Source organism: Neomonachus schauinslandi, chromosome 10 (assembly GCF_002201575.2).
Source record: "Neomonachus schauinslandi chromosome 10, ASM220157v2, whole genome shotgun sequence".
Classification (NCBI taxonomy): domain Eukaryota; kingdom Metazoa; phylum Chordata; class Mammalia; order Carnivora; family Phocidae; genus Neomonachus; species Neomonachus schauinslandi.
The window spans coordinates 123928061-123945763 of record NC_058412.1 but is presented as its reverse complement, the minus strand read 5'-3'; positions in this window follow the sequence as shown (position 1 = coordinate 123945763).

The window sequence follows — 17703 nt, the reverse complement described above, 5'->3', positions numbered from 1 at the left end:
TCACCCAGGCGCCCTCAACATCATTTTCATTATTAATTACCCAAATCCCTGGAAGTGGGAAAAACAGTGAATTATCTTCTTAACAGAAGCTGGATGGCTGATGGATGCAGGAGAAAGCTCTGCCCCCAGGGCATAAAGGCAGGGCTTACAAAAACCATATGAAGGCCCCCCCAGGTCTTGGAGGTGGGCTGAAGAAGGAAACACCAGGTATTGACTGTATGTACCAGGTAAAATCATTCAGGTGAATCCCACAGATGAGGATGTGGGCCTAGCCAGCAGGGTGCCTTGCACAGAGTACCAGGCAGAAATCAAAATTCCGAAGTGGGCCACTCTGACCCCAGAGCCTCTAGGGCAGCTGGGGCACCAGCCTAAAGCCCCCTTCTCTATGTCCAGAGTCACCCCAGGGCCTGCGGAGGGCAGGAAACTGGCTAAACAGAGCACAGAGGAATTAATGGAGGAAGCTAATCAGGGAATCCTAGAGAGGACGCCAGACAAGATCCAATTAAAATGCCAGGCTCTGTGAGTTCCCTATTTTAATTTTCCACAAATTAGCTTAAAAAGGGGGGGTGGAAATGAAGATATTAGTTTTTCTTTTTTTTCTTTTCTCTTTCTCTCTCTTTTTTTTTTTTTTTCTTTAGAGCCAAGAGGGAAAAATCCTTGGAGGATTATATTACTTGTTTCTCTTTTTAAAAAAAATAAAATCACTCTCAGCTGAGGGATTTGGGTTCTGACTCTACCCTGGTTGGAGGCAATTTCCAGGGCCTGCTTATTAGAGTGTAGACATGGTAAGCCCTTTATAATATAAAGCACCATTCTCTGAATGAGCACTTACTATATACCTTCCAACCCTCACAACCCCCAAGGTCGGCAGCATTGCACCTGTTTACATGTAACTGAGGCTCAGAGAGGTGAAATGAGTGCCCGAAGTCACACAGTGGGAGTCAGTAGAGGCTTGTCCTCCCCACTGCAGCCAGGCTCCTGTTCAGCCCCACTCCCCGTCCCGCAGGAACCTGCCCAGTGGAGGATGGGGACACATGCGGGCTTCAGGCCGCCTGCTGCATCCTGTAGGGCCGGCCAGAGGTCATCAGCAGTCCGGAGGCCCCATGGACTCCCGGTCTTCACCCCAGGTGGCATAGTCCCCCCTCCTGGCTTCTCCAGGATGGCAGTGATTTCTGACACCCCTTCACACACACCTAGGAACCAAGTCTCCGTTTGCCCTTCAGCAGCACCCCACGGCTGGCTGCGACCCAGCCTATTCATCACTGTCTCCTGGCAAAGGCCACCCCCCACCACAGTGACTGGCCGGGGCAACTGGTGCCCTTGACCTCACTGTAGTTTTCTCTGCTCCCACACCTCCCCCTCCCCCATCCTCTGGTCTCCTGGAAAGAATTCATTTAGCTAGTGTGGAAATAATACAAACTTGGGCTCAACGACAATAGCCGCCCCCCCCCCCAGTCTCCTACCCAAAGCCTGAGGGCTCTCCAAAGCTCTTTTCCAAGTCTTGGGGCAGGATCCTAGCAGAGACAAAGGTCTCACGCTTCTGAGCTGTGTGCCTTTGGACAAGTGACTTAACCTCTCTGTTCCTCCGTTTCTTCATCTACAGAAGGGAATAATAAAAATCTAGCTGGAAAGGTTTTGGTGAAGGTTCCATGAGACCACAGACATGCGAGGGCTTGGCACATCAGATGCTTAGTAAATGTGACCTTCCTCCCTCCAAAAACTGGGAGGTGAAGGGTCCCGCTGGGATGAGGATCCCAGATGGAAGAAGATGCAGGAAAAGGCTAGAAGGGTGAGACAAGACTTCCCTTAATGGAGTTCTGAGCCACTGAAAGGGGGAAAAGATGAAGCATCAGGGGCTGGGTGACAGGTGCTGCCTCCCTGGCCTGGTAGGAAGGGCCAGGACAGACCTGAAACATCCCGGGCCATCTCCAGTGAGCAGCTTCCCTGCACTCGGGGGGCACTGGGAGAGCCAGGGCCAGCAGTGAGGCTGCCCAAGGCTTGGTACAAGCTTTATCTGGGGGGATCTGGGGTGACCCCTCAGAGTCTGGTGGTAGCCCAAGGCTAGGGGGAGCCCAAGCTCGGGTTTGGAGTCCAGTTTAGGGAGATGTCTAAATCCGTAGTGTGCCAATCTGTGTGTAAGCCCGGGTTTGGGGGATGTCAGTATTGGACGGTAAGCTCTGAACTTGGGGCTGACTCGTGTGATGCTCCAGGTTTAGGGGTCTGCACATCCACATTTGGTATTATCAGGACGAAGCTTAACCCCAAGTCTGCCTGACAGCCCAAGCCCGGGATATATCAGAATTTGAAGGGAGCTCTGAATTGGGGTACACTGATAGTGAACCTCAAAAGCTTGGAGTATCTGCAAGCCCAAGTATGTGAGCCCCACATCTGAGGGATGGAGTCTTTGGGAGCCCTGCTGTGAGGGTCCGCGCCAGCCCTGGAGGTGTGTTCAGGAAGGAGCCAGGCAGCTCAGGGCAATAAGGTGTGAGTCTTGGGTGCTTCCCTGGGCAGCAGGCGAAGACCCGCCAGGTTCCCCGTCTTTTGTTTCTTCCTTCCTCCTCTACCAGTACACACAATCTCCTATTTTTGGTCTCGCCCTCCACCACCCATTTGGCTCCCCTCCTGCACCCCCACCTCTGCCCAGCACTCCTGACTCTCCAGGAGCTACTGTTCTGAACCCCAAGGCTTGGGAGCCTCCACATTGCTTCCCTGGGGTGAGGAGGATCAAGGGATGAGGTAGGGAGAGAACTCACCATCCCTTCCTCCTCCCACAGGGCAAATCCTCCCCAAAGCGCCCTTTGGGCCCAGGGAAGACAGATCCTATTCTTGGGGAGCTCAGAGGCCTGCTGCCTTATCTAAGTCTCTGGAACAAGCATTTTGCATTTATTCCCCCAAATGTGTTGCTGAATTGCGTTCCAGCCCATGGCTCCCAGCCATCTGCAGAGAGAAATCCAGTTAGACCTTGTATAATAAGTTCCTGACAATCTTGCCGAGGACGCTGGGTCATAAAAGTCTCCTGGTTTTATCACCGGTAACAGACACGGAGTGAAATTAAGTTGTCTTATCAAATTTAGATAATATATATCCCTCTAGAGTAGAAGGCCCTGCATGGGGCTTTCATGGTATGAGCCCAGGAGGGGAACGGGGAGTGGGGGAGTGTTCCTAGGGATGTGGCACGGGGTGAGGACTGTCCTGGAGAGCCTGGCAGGACTGAGCGACAGTTGGAAAGAGTTACTGGCATTCCAGGTTTCAGTGTCAGCCAGGCCTGGATTTGAGACCTGCCTCTGTCATTTCCATGCTGGATAAACTTGAACAACTTTACTTCTGAGGGCCTCAGCTTCTTCATCTGTACAGTGGCTGGGACAAGAGCAATGCCTGCCTCCTGGGCTGTGGTGATGTTTAAATGAGATGCTACATCCAACAGGCTTAGCTCTGTGCATGGCATGTCCTGAGCGCCCAATGCATGTTTTTGGTAATTTGGGAATGGGGGAAGGGAAACAAGGCTGGACGCTGATAGTATCTGGCCCATTCTCTTCCCATTTTAAAGAGTGGGTTCCCAAGTCACTCCTTCAAGACCAAGCCATCCCAACTCTCTCCTACCCCAACGTGGACCCCACAGAGGGGCTGGAGGCTGCCGCATTCCTGCCTCTGCCTGCAGTCCTACCATCCAGTGCCTTGCCCCAGGGAATGGGCATGCGTGGTAGGAAGCTTTGTTGTCCCTTTGCTAGTGGAATGGACTTCCAGGACATTACCCAGTGCCGCAGCTGGCTCTGGGAAACTTGTCCCACTGTCCCAGGAGGGGGCTGTCACACCCCAAGTAGTATCTGCCTGATGGAATTGACCCGCCTTTCTCTCACACCTGGGATCCTCTCTGTGACAGCCTCACACTTTGGCATACCTCCAGTGATGAAGAGCTCACTACCTGACCAGGCAATCATTCCATTTCCCCAGCCTGGGCTTAAAACAACCTCACCTCATCTGACTCCTAAGCTAAGACTCATTCACCCACCATGGCTTTCTTCCAGCACAGCCTGAGTGTATTTGAGCTTGTATATGTTAATGGATTTCTCTGTGTGTGTTCCACACCGTGAGTTCCAAAGGAAGGGAAAACTGGACAGGTACAGCTCTGTGTTCCCAAGGAACACACAATAAGACTCAAAAAAAAAAAAAGTAGCTAACCTCTATTGAGCACCTACTATGTGTCAGGCATGAGTTACATGCATTAACTCATTTAATCACTATATTAACCCTGAGATGCTGTTGCCATTATTATCGCCGATTTAGAGAGAGGCAACAGAGAGGTTAGGTGACTTGCCCAAGGTCACACAGCCAGTACATGGTAGAGCAGTGTGAGTCCAGAGCTATTACTCTCATATCCCGGGTACTCCTAAAGACTATTTGGAATGAAGGAAGGAAAAGAAAAAAGGAAGGGCAGACTGAACTGTGTATATCCATCTCTTTCAAGTAATCTGGGCTCCTGGAGTGCAGGAAATGTATATTATTCATATCTCTCTTACCCAGCACCTAACACAGCGCTCGGCAAACATTAGGTGCTCAATAAATATTTGCAAAATGACTGTTTACTCATCATCGGCATATTCTTCTCCCCCATTATCCCAGGAGCCCTTGGATCAGGAACTGAATCCTATTCATCTCTCCAGAGCCATCACTAGCCCACTCTGTGTGTATTAGAAAAAAGCAGCCACAATCCTGTGAGTGAGTATGGCTTGCCAAGCTAATGGCCCATTGTGGGAAGAGAAAGGAAAATTCCCTTCCGCTGGCCTCAGGAGTTCCAGGTTGACAAATGGAGCCCCACTCTCCCGGGGATGAGGCTTTGTGCAGTACACAACCTGAATGACCATCCATGGAAATCCTGCTCTGGCTCCCTGGGGCCCCACACCCGGCCTGAACATGCAGGAGGCACGGTGTTTGTTGAACAACTATTTGCCAGGATTTGCCGCTCTTCCGCCCTGTTTTGCCCATAGCCAGTCTAAGCCCCAGGAGAACAATTGGTGGAAGAGCCCCCAGCTGGGTGTCATACGCCATGGTGCTGATGGGGTGGGTTCTGCAGACATAAGGGGGACAGACAGGGTCAAATATAATTGGTAAATATTTGTCTATCTAATCAGAGGGCCTTTTAATTAGCAATTGCATCCTTGCAACTGGTTTGTTTCTTTTCTTTCTGCGGGAAGTCAATTAAATGTAACAGATGGAGAACATGGGAGTTTCCTTGTCTCCTACCATCTGTCCCATCCCACCACCACCACCCCCTTCAGAGCAGCACCCACACCTCATTGGTGGAGCTGCCTGCCAGTCTCCAGAGGAGGGTGGGGCTAGGGCACTGAAGAGGGGAGGGGGGCAGGGTCTCTGAACCTGCCCAGCCTTCCCCTTCCCAGGAAGCCCTCCTTGGGGCTCCTAGTCTCCCTAGCTACCCCACACATCTAGGCTGATCCTGTGGGCTCACCTATGACCCTCAGGTCCTGAGACCCTTTGCCAGCTGGGCATCTCCCCATCCTGCCTGGGAGCCAATATCATGGTATGCTTGTCTCAGCTCTCACTGCAGGCCTGCCTGGGGCCCCCATCCAGAGGAGACTCTTGTTTAGTTCAACAAACCTTTCCTGAGGGTCTGCTCTCTGCCAGGCAATGTATCAGGCACTGGGGATATAAATCGGGCAGTCCCTGCCCTTCAGGAATTTGTAGCTCATTGGGGGCGAGGGTACATTCATTCATTCACTTATCCTTTGAATATTTATTAAGCAGCATGTATATGCCAAGCTCTGTGTAGACCCCAAGAACACAGGGATGAATCCATCTCTCCCCTTACTTTAAATAAGTCAGTCAAGCAGAGGAGACGGCACGTAAATGCGTGCAGTCAGTATTTGTTGAGTGACTACATGAGCCAGGCACTGTTCTGGCTGTAGGGGACACAGCAGTGAACAGCGCCAAGTCCACGTCCTTTCTACCAGGGGGAGAGACGATAAGCAGATGGACATGTAATGGCAGGGGTGATCAGTGATTTGAAAAAACTGCCCATCATATTGTGTAGTGTGGAATCTGAGCTCCAAAATGAGAAGTCCGGAGTCTCCAGCACGGCCTGCCAGGGCTCTGATCATGGCCCAACTTTCTCTGTAGGATCATTTCTTGCCGCTCCCCACTTCCCAGGCTACATTGCAGCCACATCTGCCTTTTGATGATTCCTCCAACCTGCCACGCTCTGTCCTCAGACCTGCCCCCAGATTGTTCCCTCGGTCTGCCATGCTCTTTCCTTTATTGTTTGCCCGGCTAACTCTTTGGCTGAAATGTCTCTCTCTGTCCCCTCTGGGTCCCTCATGCCATGTTCAGTTTCTTCCACTGCATTCCTGCAGCCCAGGTCCCCTCCTTCCAGCTTGGCTGTTCCCAGAGACTCCTCTGTCTCCCTCGTCCTGTGTGGGAGCCAGCCCAGGGGCCGGACCGTGTCTGTCCTCCTGTGCAATGTATCTGTCCCCAGCACCAGGCACAGTGCCTGGCACGTGCCTGATCACCTAGCCCACCAGTATTGACGGGACTGAATTCAACCAAGTAGAGAAGAGGAGAGAGGACATCCCAGCTAGGGGCCAAGATTTTCAAAGACAAGGCAGCTTGAAAGATTCTTAAGTGTTTCAGAAATAGGGAACACCCCGATGTGGCCAGATTAAGGAGAAGAGCAGCATCCGAAGCTGGAGTTAAGCCTTGACTGTTAAACTGAAATGTCTAGACTTTATCCTTATTAAGCCTATAAGCCAACTTCAATCACTCACATTCCTCTTCCATGATTTTGCCAGAGAGCCATGTGTTTCTGTACTCCACGTGGCATAAAATCTACCCTTTTTTAAAAAAAGAGTTTATTTATTTATTTAGAAAGAGAGTGTGAGCGGGGAGAGGGTTACAGGGAGAGGGAGAGAGAGAATCTCAAGCAAGCTCCCCGCTGAGCACAGAGCCCAACATGGGGCTCGATCTCAGGACCCTGAGATCATGACCTGTGCTGAAATCAAGAATCGGATGCTTAACCTACTGAGCCACCCAGGCACCCCTAAAATCCACCTTTTGAAAGTGTACAATTCAGTGGTTCTCAGCATATCCACAGAGTTATACATCCCTCACATTTAATCCCAGAACATTGTCAACACCCCCAAAAGAAATCCTGTACCCATTATCAGTTACTCCCTGTTCCGCACCTCCACAGCCCCCAGCAACCTCTAATCTATTTTCTGTTTCTATGGATTTGCCTATTCTGGGTATTTCATATGCACAGAGTCATACAATGTGTGGGCTTTAATGACTGGCTTTTTTCAATTAGCAAACTGGTTTCCAGATTCATCCACGTCGTAGCACGCATCAGGACTCCCTCCCTTTCTACTGCTGACGAATATTCCAGTGTTTGGATCTACCACACTTCGTTCATCCAGTCATCAGTTGATGGAGTTGAGTTGTTTCCACTTCTTGGCTATTTCGACTAGCACTGCTATCAACATTCCTATGCAAGTTTGTGTGCAGTTGTGTGTATACCCAGTTCTCTTGGGTATACACCTCCTAGGAGTGGAATTGCTGGGTCATACCATAACCCCATGTTTAACCTTTTGAGGAAGAGAAACTGCCTGACTCCTTCCCAAGTGACTGTGCCATTTTACAATTTCACCGGCAATGGCTGAGCATTCCAATGTTTCTCCAACCTCGCTTATACTTGTTGTTGTCTGTCTTTTTAATTTTAGCCATCCTGTAGCTAAATTCTAATGGATGTGAAGTGGAGGCTCATTGTGGTTTGATTTACATCTCCCTAATGATTAACGATGTTGAGCACCTTTTCATGTGTTTATTGGCCATTTGTATGTCATCTTTGGAGAAATGTCTATTTAAATCCTTTGCCCAATTTTCAGTTGTGTTATTTGTCTCTTATGGTTAAGTTGTAAGAGTTCTTTATATATTTTGCATACAAGTCTTTTATCAGATCTTTTTTGTTTTATCTTAAAAGGAAAGTTTGTCACTATCTAAAATGGGGGAAAAAACCAGTAACAGATGTCATAAATCAAAGGCGATTCTGAAAGTAAATATAACTCATTAATTCAATCAACAAACATTAATCATCTCTGATGACCTAGGCACTGGGGAATACAGCAATGAACCAGACAGGTAAAGATCCTACTTGAACTTCCTGGTTTATAATGATATGGGGAAAAGCAAAAACCAAACAAAGGAAATAAATAAAAATGTCCTGCTCTGCAGAGAAGAGGCATCTGTGGTTGCGTCTAGGGGCGATTTTGCCGTTGGATGACCAGGAAAGGCCTCTCTGAGGAAGTGGCCCTCAAGCAGACAGCTAAAGGAAGAGAAGGCACCAGGCATGCAAGGATCAAGGGGAAGAGAATTCTGGACAGAGAAAATAAGGTGGAATTGAGCTGCGTGTGACTGGAACAGAGTGGACAAGGGCACGAAGAGGGAGAAACGGACAAAAAGGCCCCCGTCACACAGGGCCTTGTAAACCACACTGAAGAGCTTGGAATCGTTGTAAGCACAGAAAATGCCCTTTGAGACATTTAAGCAGTGGAGCGACATAATCTGATTAATGATTTTAAAAGCCGGTCCAGCTACTTCGTGGTGGACTGTTGGGGTGCAAGGGAGAAGTAGCAAGACCAGTGCTGAGGCTACTCCGATGTGCAGGTGAGGGATGATGACCGCTTGGGCCAGGGCCAGAAGCAATAAAGAGAAGTGGCTATTTCAGGATAGGTTTCACAGGTGACGTTGACAGGCATGGCTGATGGATTGGACGGTGCAGGCAAGCAAGAGAGAGCCCTCAAGGATAACTCTTGGATGTTCAGCCATCTACTGCAACAGCCCACAGGAGGGGAGGCAGAGCTGTGGGGTAACTCTAGACTCTATTTTGGACTTCCAGGTAGAGATACCTGTTGACTTCCAAGGGGAGATGTCAAGAAGGCAGCCAGCAATTTCTGGGTCTGGAGAGATGCATCTGGGAATCACAGGTGGTGTTCAAGGCCATGGGACTTCCCAGCTCTAGAGGGCTAGCTGCAGAGGGAAAACCAAAACAGGACACTGGGAAGGAGCAGCCAGTGAGTGAAGAGGAGGCAAACAAGAAACAATGGAGTAAAGGAGCTCCAAGGAGAAGGTATTTTGAGAAGAAGGAAATGGTTGGAAAAATCTAGTTTTGAAACACATTGTGTTATTGAGTCCTAACCGGATACACTGGTTTGCTCAAGGCTCTGGGTCTGAGTCTGATCTCTCTGTGGCAAGAAGTATGAAAGACAAACCACCCCCAACCCGAGATGTCCTCTCTAGCATTGAAAGAGAACTGGGAAGTTCCCAAGGGACTCAGATCATTTACCACCTAATGTTATCCCGTAACTTCCCGGGTTCTCCTGGCGCATTTGGAGAACCACTTCTGTGGGCAAAGGGGAATCCTGGGAGGCTGTAGATGAGGGCAGTGATGGGGTCAGATTAATGAGGGTGGAGAATGGACTGGAGGAGGAGAGACCAGGCGGAAAGAGAAGAGAGGAAGGAGGAACACTGGCCCCAGTGGGAGATGTGAGGTCTGGACTAAAGCAGAGGGGACTAGAGATCTTCAAGGGGTCACCTGCACCCCCACTCAGAGCCGACACCTGCATTTCCACTTTGCTTTCTGCTCACCTCAAGTCCCATCCCTCCCTCCAGCTCTCTCTGGCCCTCCACACCCACCCATCCATTCCCACTCTGCCCCAAACTCTACCATGCTAGAGTTTATTGGGTGCTTACTATATGCCAGGTACTGTGCTAAGCACTTGACATGCATTACCCACTCAATCCTCACACCCCTCCATTTTACACCGGAGAAAACAGAAGCACAGAGAGGACTAGCAAGTTGCCCAAGTTCACACAGTAAGTGAAGAGTGGAGCTGGGATTCAAACCCAGGAGCTCTGACTCGAGTCCACATTACAGTGACAGAGAAAATGGAACCCAGTGTCTTATCCTGCCAGAAGCCCTTTGTCAGTGAGTCACTCCTTGCATACCTCCACTGATGGGCATTTCACCACCTCCCAGTCAGTCTGCTTTGCTGATGAAGTTGATTCCTAAATCTCTCTTTTTCTGTCCCTGCAATTTGTCCCCTGTAAGTTCTCCCTACAGGTGAGACAGCAAAAGGCAAGGGGGTGGCACGGTGACATAAAGGTTAATAGGAGGGCCCTAAAATCAAGTTGACCTGGATTAGCAGCTGTCCCCTCACCTCTCTGGCCATCGTTTCCTCATTTGGGAACCTGGCTAATGACAGAGCCCACGTCCATGTTGTGAGGATTAGGGGACAGATGCTTAGCCTGTGGTCTGGCCCACTGTGAGCTCTAGGGAGGACAGAGCTGCGGGGGTGATGGTGGTATTTGTTCTGCACAGACTGACCCTTCCTCCCCAGGACCCCTAGCTTCTCCCCTCGAGGTCACCAGTCCAGGTCCTCAGCCTCAGGCCCTGCTGCAGTCTGTCCCCTGGCCGGCTGTCCCTGGACTTCCCTCCTTGGCCCCCAGGCTGCCTGCCCTCCTGTGGCTCAGGTGAGCCCAGCTGCACCTGCTCTCTAATCAAGACGCCAGGGCCCCCCCACCCCCTGCAGGGCCCCGCAAGGCTCCTCGCTAATTCCCCTTCCTCAATCAGTCCGCACTCTCCATTCTCTCCGCTGATTGCCCCTTTGTTCCCTGCCAGGCGCAGCCTCCAGGGCCCAGCTCACCCCAGACAGCCCTCTGGGTGCCCAGCCCACCAGGCTCCGTCCCTTAGGCTAGGTCGGGGGGCCTGTAGGCTCCTGAGGGGGCTGGAGTGTGACTGGTGTGTGGACAAACAAAACCACCAGGAGTGTGTGGTTGTGCGCACACATGCACACACACATACACACACTAAAGAGAAATATCAACACACATGGGCAGGAAGCAAAGCACTTATACACGTTCTCTTAAAGGACATCCCCACAAACCAGGAAAATACATATTTTGGAGACAAAAACACACAAATACATACCACCCAGGTGCACGCGAGTGCGCGCACGTGCACGCGCACACACACACACACACACACACACACTCTGCAGCAGGTACCCTATCCATTCCAGCCTATTTCAGCTCCCCCCACTCTTCTGCTTCTAGCTCCTCCCCACTTCTTAACTTTGTGGATGGGTTGGTTAATGCCCAAGGCCCTCGGCCTGAGTGAGCACAGATAACAAGGCAAATCTCATTTTCAGAGCGAGTGTGAATCTGGCTGCCACCCCCCCACTACTGTGTACCTCAGGGCGGCACTCACCACCAGCCCCCCACCAAGGCCGCGACATCAGCAGTGCTGATGGTCTGGCTATCTGGCTCTTCATCCCCCAAAGTCTTCCTGGGAAGAGGAGGCGAAGGGGGTCCCAGGGCAAGACCAGGGCAAGCTGGGGACGGCCTGTCCTGCCTAGTGACCCCAGCAGGGCCTCAGCCCTCATTGTTTCCCCCTGTTTGGGGCTGGCCTTGCTCAGGAGGCGAATGATCACATCCCAGCCGGCTGACTGCATCCACTTCCAGCTCAGTGCTCAGGGTGGACGGGGGTCCCCTGAGAGCTGGGAGGGGGAGGCAGGAAAGCTCTGGCACTCTGGGCTTGGCGAGTCCCCATGTGCCCTTTGGCCCATCCCCCTGATGCACCTGGCCTAAAGCCCAGCAGTCCTGTAGGGTCTTTGGGGAGGGGCCCCAGACACTGCTGGCCAAAAGGGAGGGAGAGGGGGCACCAGGGCTTTTGGGACCTGCTGCCCCAACCCTTGACCTGTTCCAAGCCTGACTTTCAACTGAAACACACCAGTCCTGACATAGAGGATGTTAAAATAACTGAACCACTTCCACCATGTTGTCAAATGGGTGCTGCCCCAAGCTCTCCAAGTAGCCCCAAAACACGGGTCCCTTCCCTGGCTCTCCCCTCCTTCCCGGAAATTAAGGAGTTAACACCTTCATGCAGGTGGGTAACTAAAGATGTGGAGTGTTACCCAGGACCAGGGGCCTGCCCCTGACTCTGTGACTCCCACCCCCTCACCCTGGACTCAATCCCTCTCCCCCACCCCCCACACCTCACATGTCCCCCCCTCCGGCCCAGCTGCCCAGTTTGGTTTGTCCTGCCCCTTCTCCCTGACTCTGGGAGTCTGGAAGTGTGGCTGACTCAGATCCAATCACAAGCCCGAGGGTCCTGCATCCAGCCCTGTAGATAAGAGTCTTATCAGGCAGGGGGCTTCCAGGAAGAGTTGGGGGCATAAATGGAACACACCCCCCCCCAGCCAAAGCTCTGAAAGGGAGGAAAGCCAGCAGAGTCCTCTCTCTGGGTCTCAGGCAAGGAGGAGGGCAGTGGCCCCCCACCTGAGCCCCAACTTCCTCTGCCACTCACACTCGTGGCCGCCCCCGCCCCCACCAGTACCTCCATCATCTATCCAGATTTATTTCACGATAATTTCATTTCGTCCCTGGCTCCGGAAAGATGGATTGCCCTGCGAGGTGATTGGGGAATCTGTGTTGGGCTCATAAATTCACTGCCCCTCTATGAAGCTCCCGTGAAGTGTCTCGCACTTGGTGGGGGTTGGATGGAGAGGGGTGAATGTGACTGCCGTCCATCTCTCCCTGCCACCTGGGTGGGGGCATATGGCAGGAAAGCATAGGAAAGGGGGAATTTCCCTGCCCTAGAACCAGTGGGGTTCTCTCTCTCCACCTTTGTTACAAACAAGGCTATTTGTCACTTGGCTGGCAGGATGACCCGCCTTCCTCCACCCCTCACCAGCCCCCCCACACACAAGGGGAGGCCTTCTTCTGCCGAGTGGGGCGGGCAGAGGAAAGAGGGGGCAAGAAGTAGCAGGGGCGGCTGCCCCCTCCTTCCTGCTCTCACTGGTCAGCAGGAGGCACTGTGCTGGGAGGGAGTGGGAGGCTTGTGGAAAGCTAGCCCCTTTCAGGAGGGAGAGCACATGCACACACACATCCAACAAGCCTGCACACACACAGAGAATAGTAGCACGCCCACACCAACACCTGCTAGAAAGAGATTACAAACGCAATAGCAAAATCGAAGCAGCGTAGGAGAAAGGAGTATGGGACTAAGAATCTAGGAGAGCCAGAAACTGGATACTGGCTATCCTGTGTTCCCTTGGACCACTAACTCAACCTCTCTGAGCTCCACCTTGTTCAGCTATAAGGATAACCCATATTCCCACCAAGGGTTGTTGTCAGGATCAAATGAGATGCTATGTGAGAAGTGCCTGGCACATAAACACATAAATGGGAGGCAGAATCATGATTACTGTGCCCCCCCCACACGCATGCACACACGCACATGTATGCACGCACACTTGCCTCTACCTAACTGACCTTTCACCTCTAATCTCCAGGCAAGGCCCAGAATGGTGCAGCTCAGAGCCCCCTGGGGCCACATTCAGGCCCTGTTCCCTCTCTTCCCTCCCCCACCCAAGTCACCTTTATTAGCCCAAGCCACACAGACCCTCCTGTCCCCATCCTTCATGCTCCTGGGTGACAAGGAAGGCTAGTGGGACAGGCAGAATGAGAGGACAGAAGTGAGTGGAGGAAGGGAAGCCACAAAGGGCAAAAATTCAAAAATTTGGAGCAGAGACTCCAATAGGGAACTTCGGCCAAAGCCGGTGGTTTTCAGTCCCCCGGAGGCCGGGGGGGGGGGGTGGGGGGGGAATGTTAGCATCACCAGGAAGCTCTTAAAAATTACAGATGCCTGAATGAGCAGCATCACACCCCCCCCCAGCCCAAGGACATTTTCTGTAGTCGGTCAGGGAAGAGGCCTGGGTCCCTCTAGGGGTTAGGAACTGGGTGGACGGGTCCCGCAGCTCTGGGTGGACGGAGGATCCCCCCCCCCAGCCCAGCACATCCCCTGCAGGCCCCACCTGCTGTGCTCTCCTGCCTCTCTCCACATTACACATTAGCCCCCTGCCTTCCTCCAGCCCCAGCATTTCATTTCCCCCAGCCCTCCCCACATTAACCCTTCCTTGGGGTCCAGGGTGGGCCCCGGCCTCCTGGTGGATTCCCCCAAGGATCTTCCTCCAACCCCAGCTTCCCAGGTGGGAGGGGGACAGGAGAGGCACTCAGTTCCCAGTTGGATCCCGTGGCTCCTGCTTAATTAGTATTCCACAGAGAACTGGCTCCACAGGCCCCCGGATTTGCCAGCCGGCCAGTTCTCTGTCTCCCCAGTTCAGAGTGAGTAATTCTGTCCCTCCCAGGCCCATTTAAAGGAGTGAATAATTAGTTACATTCAATTAGGCCTCTCGCTGCCACTGTGGCTCCTGCCTGCCTCACTTGGGGGGATGGACGCACTAATGAGCCGGCGCCTGTCTGACAAGGGGGAGCGGGTGTTAAACACCGGCGACCCCTCCACCCCTCCACCGGCGACCCCTCCACCCCTCCACCGGGTGAGGGCTTGGAGGTGAGAAAGGAGGCTGGAACCCTGGGTGTCAAGGCAGGAGAGGAAGAGGGGAAGCAGGAAGGGGCTCACGCGAGGAAAAGGAAAGAGAAACCACGCAGATGTCCATCAGTATAGAGTCCTTACATGAAGCAGCCTCAGCCCTACATGGAATCCTATGCAGCACTTAAAAAGTACGCGGTCGATCTATATTTACCGGCATGGAGAGACGCCCGCCGTATACTGCTAGGCAAATAAGCCTGCTTACAACACAGCGTATGTAATAATAGCCCAAGTTAAAAAAAGTATTTTGGGCACAGAAAGCAAGTCTGGAAGGACCTGTAACTTGTGGTTGACGGGGTTGGTGCGGAGGCTTACGGGTGGTCTTATTTTCCTGTTTATTGCTTAGATGGGGCGGTGCAATGCACAGGTATGATTTTCATAATTAACCAAAATAACACTTGTTCGAAAAAGAACAAGGGGAGGTGGAATTGCCTGGAGAAGGAAGGAAGTGGGTGGGCAGGCAGCAGGCAGACCGCAAGGAGGGGGGTGGAGGGATGGGCAGAGACTGCGGGTGGGGTGGGCCGGGTCCTGGAGGGAGGCAGCCGCAGGGAAGTCTCTGGGCACCCAGGCCCAGCGGGACCGCCGGTTTGCAGGGAGAGAGGCAGAGAGCCCGAGGGATAGGAAGGGGGACAGGAATGAAGAAGCGTTCCCCGCCCACTGGCCCCATCTGTCTGGGCAGAAGCTGCTCACTGACCTTGCTGAGCCCCTCCCAGAACCTCCCTCCCTTAACAGTGCTGCAGGGTCTCAGAGGAGCCTTCCCCTGAGCTTCCCCCAGCCCCCAGCCCCCAGGACCATAGCATGGGGGTTTTTTTTTCCTTTTTTTTTTTTACGAATTAAAACTGTATCTCCCCACCCCTGCTGATGGGTTTTTAATTTTCTGTTCCAGAATCACTATGGGGGAGAGAAATCCTTCGGGGCAGAGTCTTTAATAACTTCTGCTGCCCAAGGAATCTGCCACAGGCCCTGCAGGCTGCAGGGGAGGGTCTGTGCCTGCCTGCCTGGGGGGAAGGTGAGCTGGCAGTGGGGGGCAGGAAGGGGGGCAGCACAGAATGAAAAGGACACCGACACCTAGCTCCTCACCGACACCCAGCTCCTCACCGCAGTCCCAAGGCAATTCCCTGAGTCCTAGAGCTTTTCAATACCTTAGATGTGGGTGGAACCTGGGCCCCCAGGAGCTCCCTCCAGCCTCCCAGCTGGGATGCGGAGGAAGGAGACAGCCTGCCTCTGACCCTCAGCCTCACTTGGTTCTGGACCTTCCCAGGGCCTCAGTTTCCATACATATAAAACAAAAGGATCAGACATGATGATGTTCCCAGTCTCTTTTAATTCCAACCCTCTATGACATGCTTTCTTGGGTTCTCACCGACTTTTTAAATTCTTGGAATTGGTAGCCTTTCAACATTGGGAGATTTCACATGGAAATCTGGATTCGAAGCAATATCCAACTCCCATTCCTTCAGGGCAACATGGAAAGGGACTGATGGACACTGCCCCCCCAGAGATAGGCAGAACCTCCCCACTTTGTCATAGTCTCTGCCTTCCTGACTTCCTGCCCAGGGCCCCGCTTCACTCTGAGCTCCTGTGCAAGTGACTTTGCAACCCCTGTCCTGGAGGTTAGCTGCTCCGGGCTTTTGCTCTGCTGTGGACAGTCACACTCCCTCTTAATGGCCCTGCGTGACATGCACCTGTTACCCTGCTCCATGAACCGGCAAAATCCGCAGGCTGTGGGTCAGCCCAAACCCCGGCTCTAACCTTCAGACTTAGCAAGTCATTCAGCCTCTGAGCCTCACCTGTAAAATGGGTGTTATGAGACTGTGCATTATGGACGGTCGTCCTCTGGACTAAGACAATGTGTATGAAGTTCTTAGCACGGTGCCTAGTACATAGCGAGCACTCGATCCATGCATGCGCACTCTCAGCGACTCCGCACACAGCCCTAGCTCGGGATGAGGCCTCAGTAGGAATGAATGTAGCTGATGCCTGTCCAAGGAAGGAGGCAGTGGAGAAGGTGGCCTCCAAACCGCCAGAAACGGAGGAAGATGCAGGATACAGGTAGCAGGAGGCTCAGACCTAGGGGGCCGGAGAGAGGAAAGGCTTCTTCTCCAAAGTGAGGGTCGGACGTAGCTTCAAAGTCCGCAAAAACCAGCCGCCAGGGTCTTCGCACGTTACGTTGGCGCCACCTTCTGGCTGATACAGGCCTCACACCCACCCCGCCCCACCCCACCCCAACCACAAGCCAGAGCGGCTCCTACAGCGGGTTGATTTTCTTCACTTACTTTTAGAATTGGCGGGACCCTTAGAACTCCTAGGGTCCCAGCCCTTCATCACACATGGGGAGGGAAAATTTCCAGAACCAGAGAGTAACTTTCCCAAGGCCACAAAGAAAGTTTCTGGCTGAGCTCCATTTAGAACCCAGAACTTGCTACATCTGTCAAGAACCCCTTCCCTTTGTCAGGGACGCTGAGATATATAAAATTGTATCTTGTCATGCATGAGCTCTGCTGACTCTTAGGGGGAGCCCTTCCCAGAAACAGACTCTGTGATAAGGAAAGAATGCAGGTAGTTTATTGGAGGGGGTGAAGTCAAGAAGCATCAGTGCTGGAATGTGGGGTGGGGAAGGCGGGGAGGGAAGGAAGCCAGGAGGGGCACCCAGGGCTCGATCCTGCTAAGAAACCTAGGAAAACCTGCACCGCCCTTCAGATTTGTCCCTCCCAAGGGTAAGGATGCTGGGGCATCTATCCTCCACCTCTCATTCCTATTTGGTTGAGAGTATTCTGGGTCCTTAACTCTCCCAGGTACAGCTGACCCTCAGCACACCTGCACCAAGCATGCTTTCGAGACCAGGGAAGGCCCCAAGGCAATTGATCCCAAGTGCTTGTAATAGGAAACCAACTGCTTATCTGGAAATATGAATGCCCAGGGAGGGCGGTAGTTCTCAAAGTGAGGTCCCTGGACCAGCAGCATCAGCATCACCTAGGGAACTTGTTAAAAATGCAAATGGCTGAGCTCCGTCCCAGACCTACTCAATCAAACACTGGCCGTGGGGCCCAGCAATCTTATAATAAGTCTGATACGTGGTTCTGACCCATGCTCAAGATTGAGAACCTCTGACCCAGGAGAACACAAAGAGGACTCAATACTACCTACTATAGGTATCAGGTATGGTCTCCATTTGCCGGATGAGGAAACTGAGCTGCTTGGAGATGAAAATGACACACCCAAGGTCACACAGACAATAGGGGACAGAG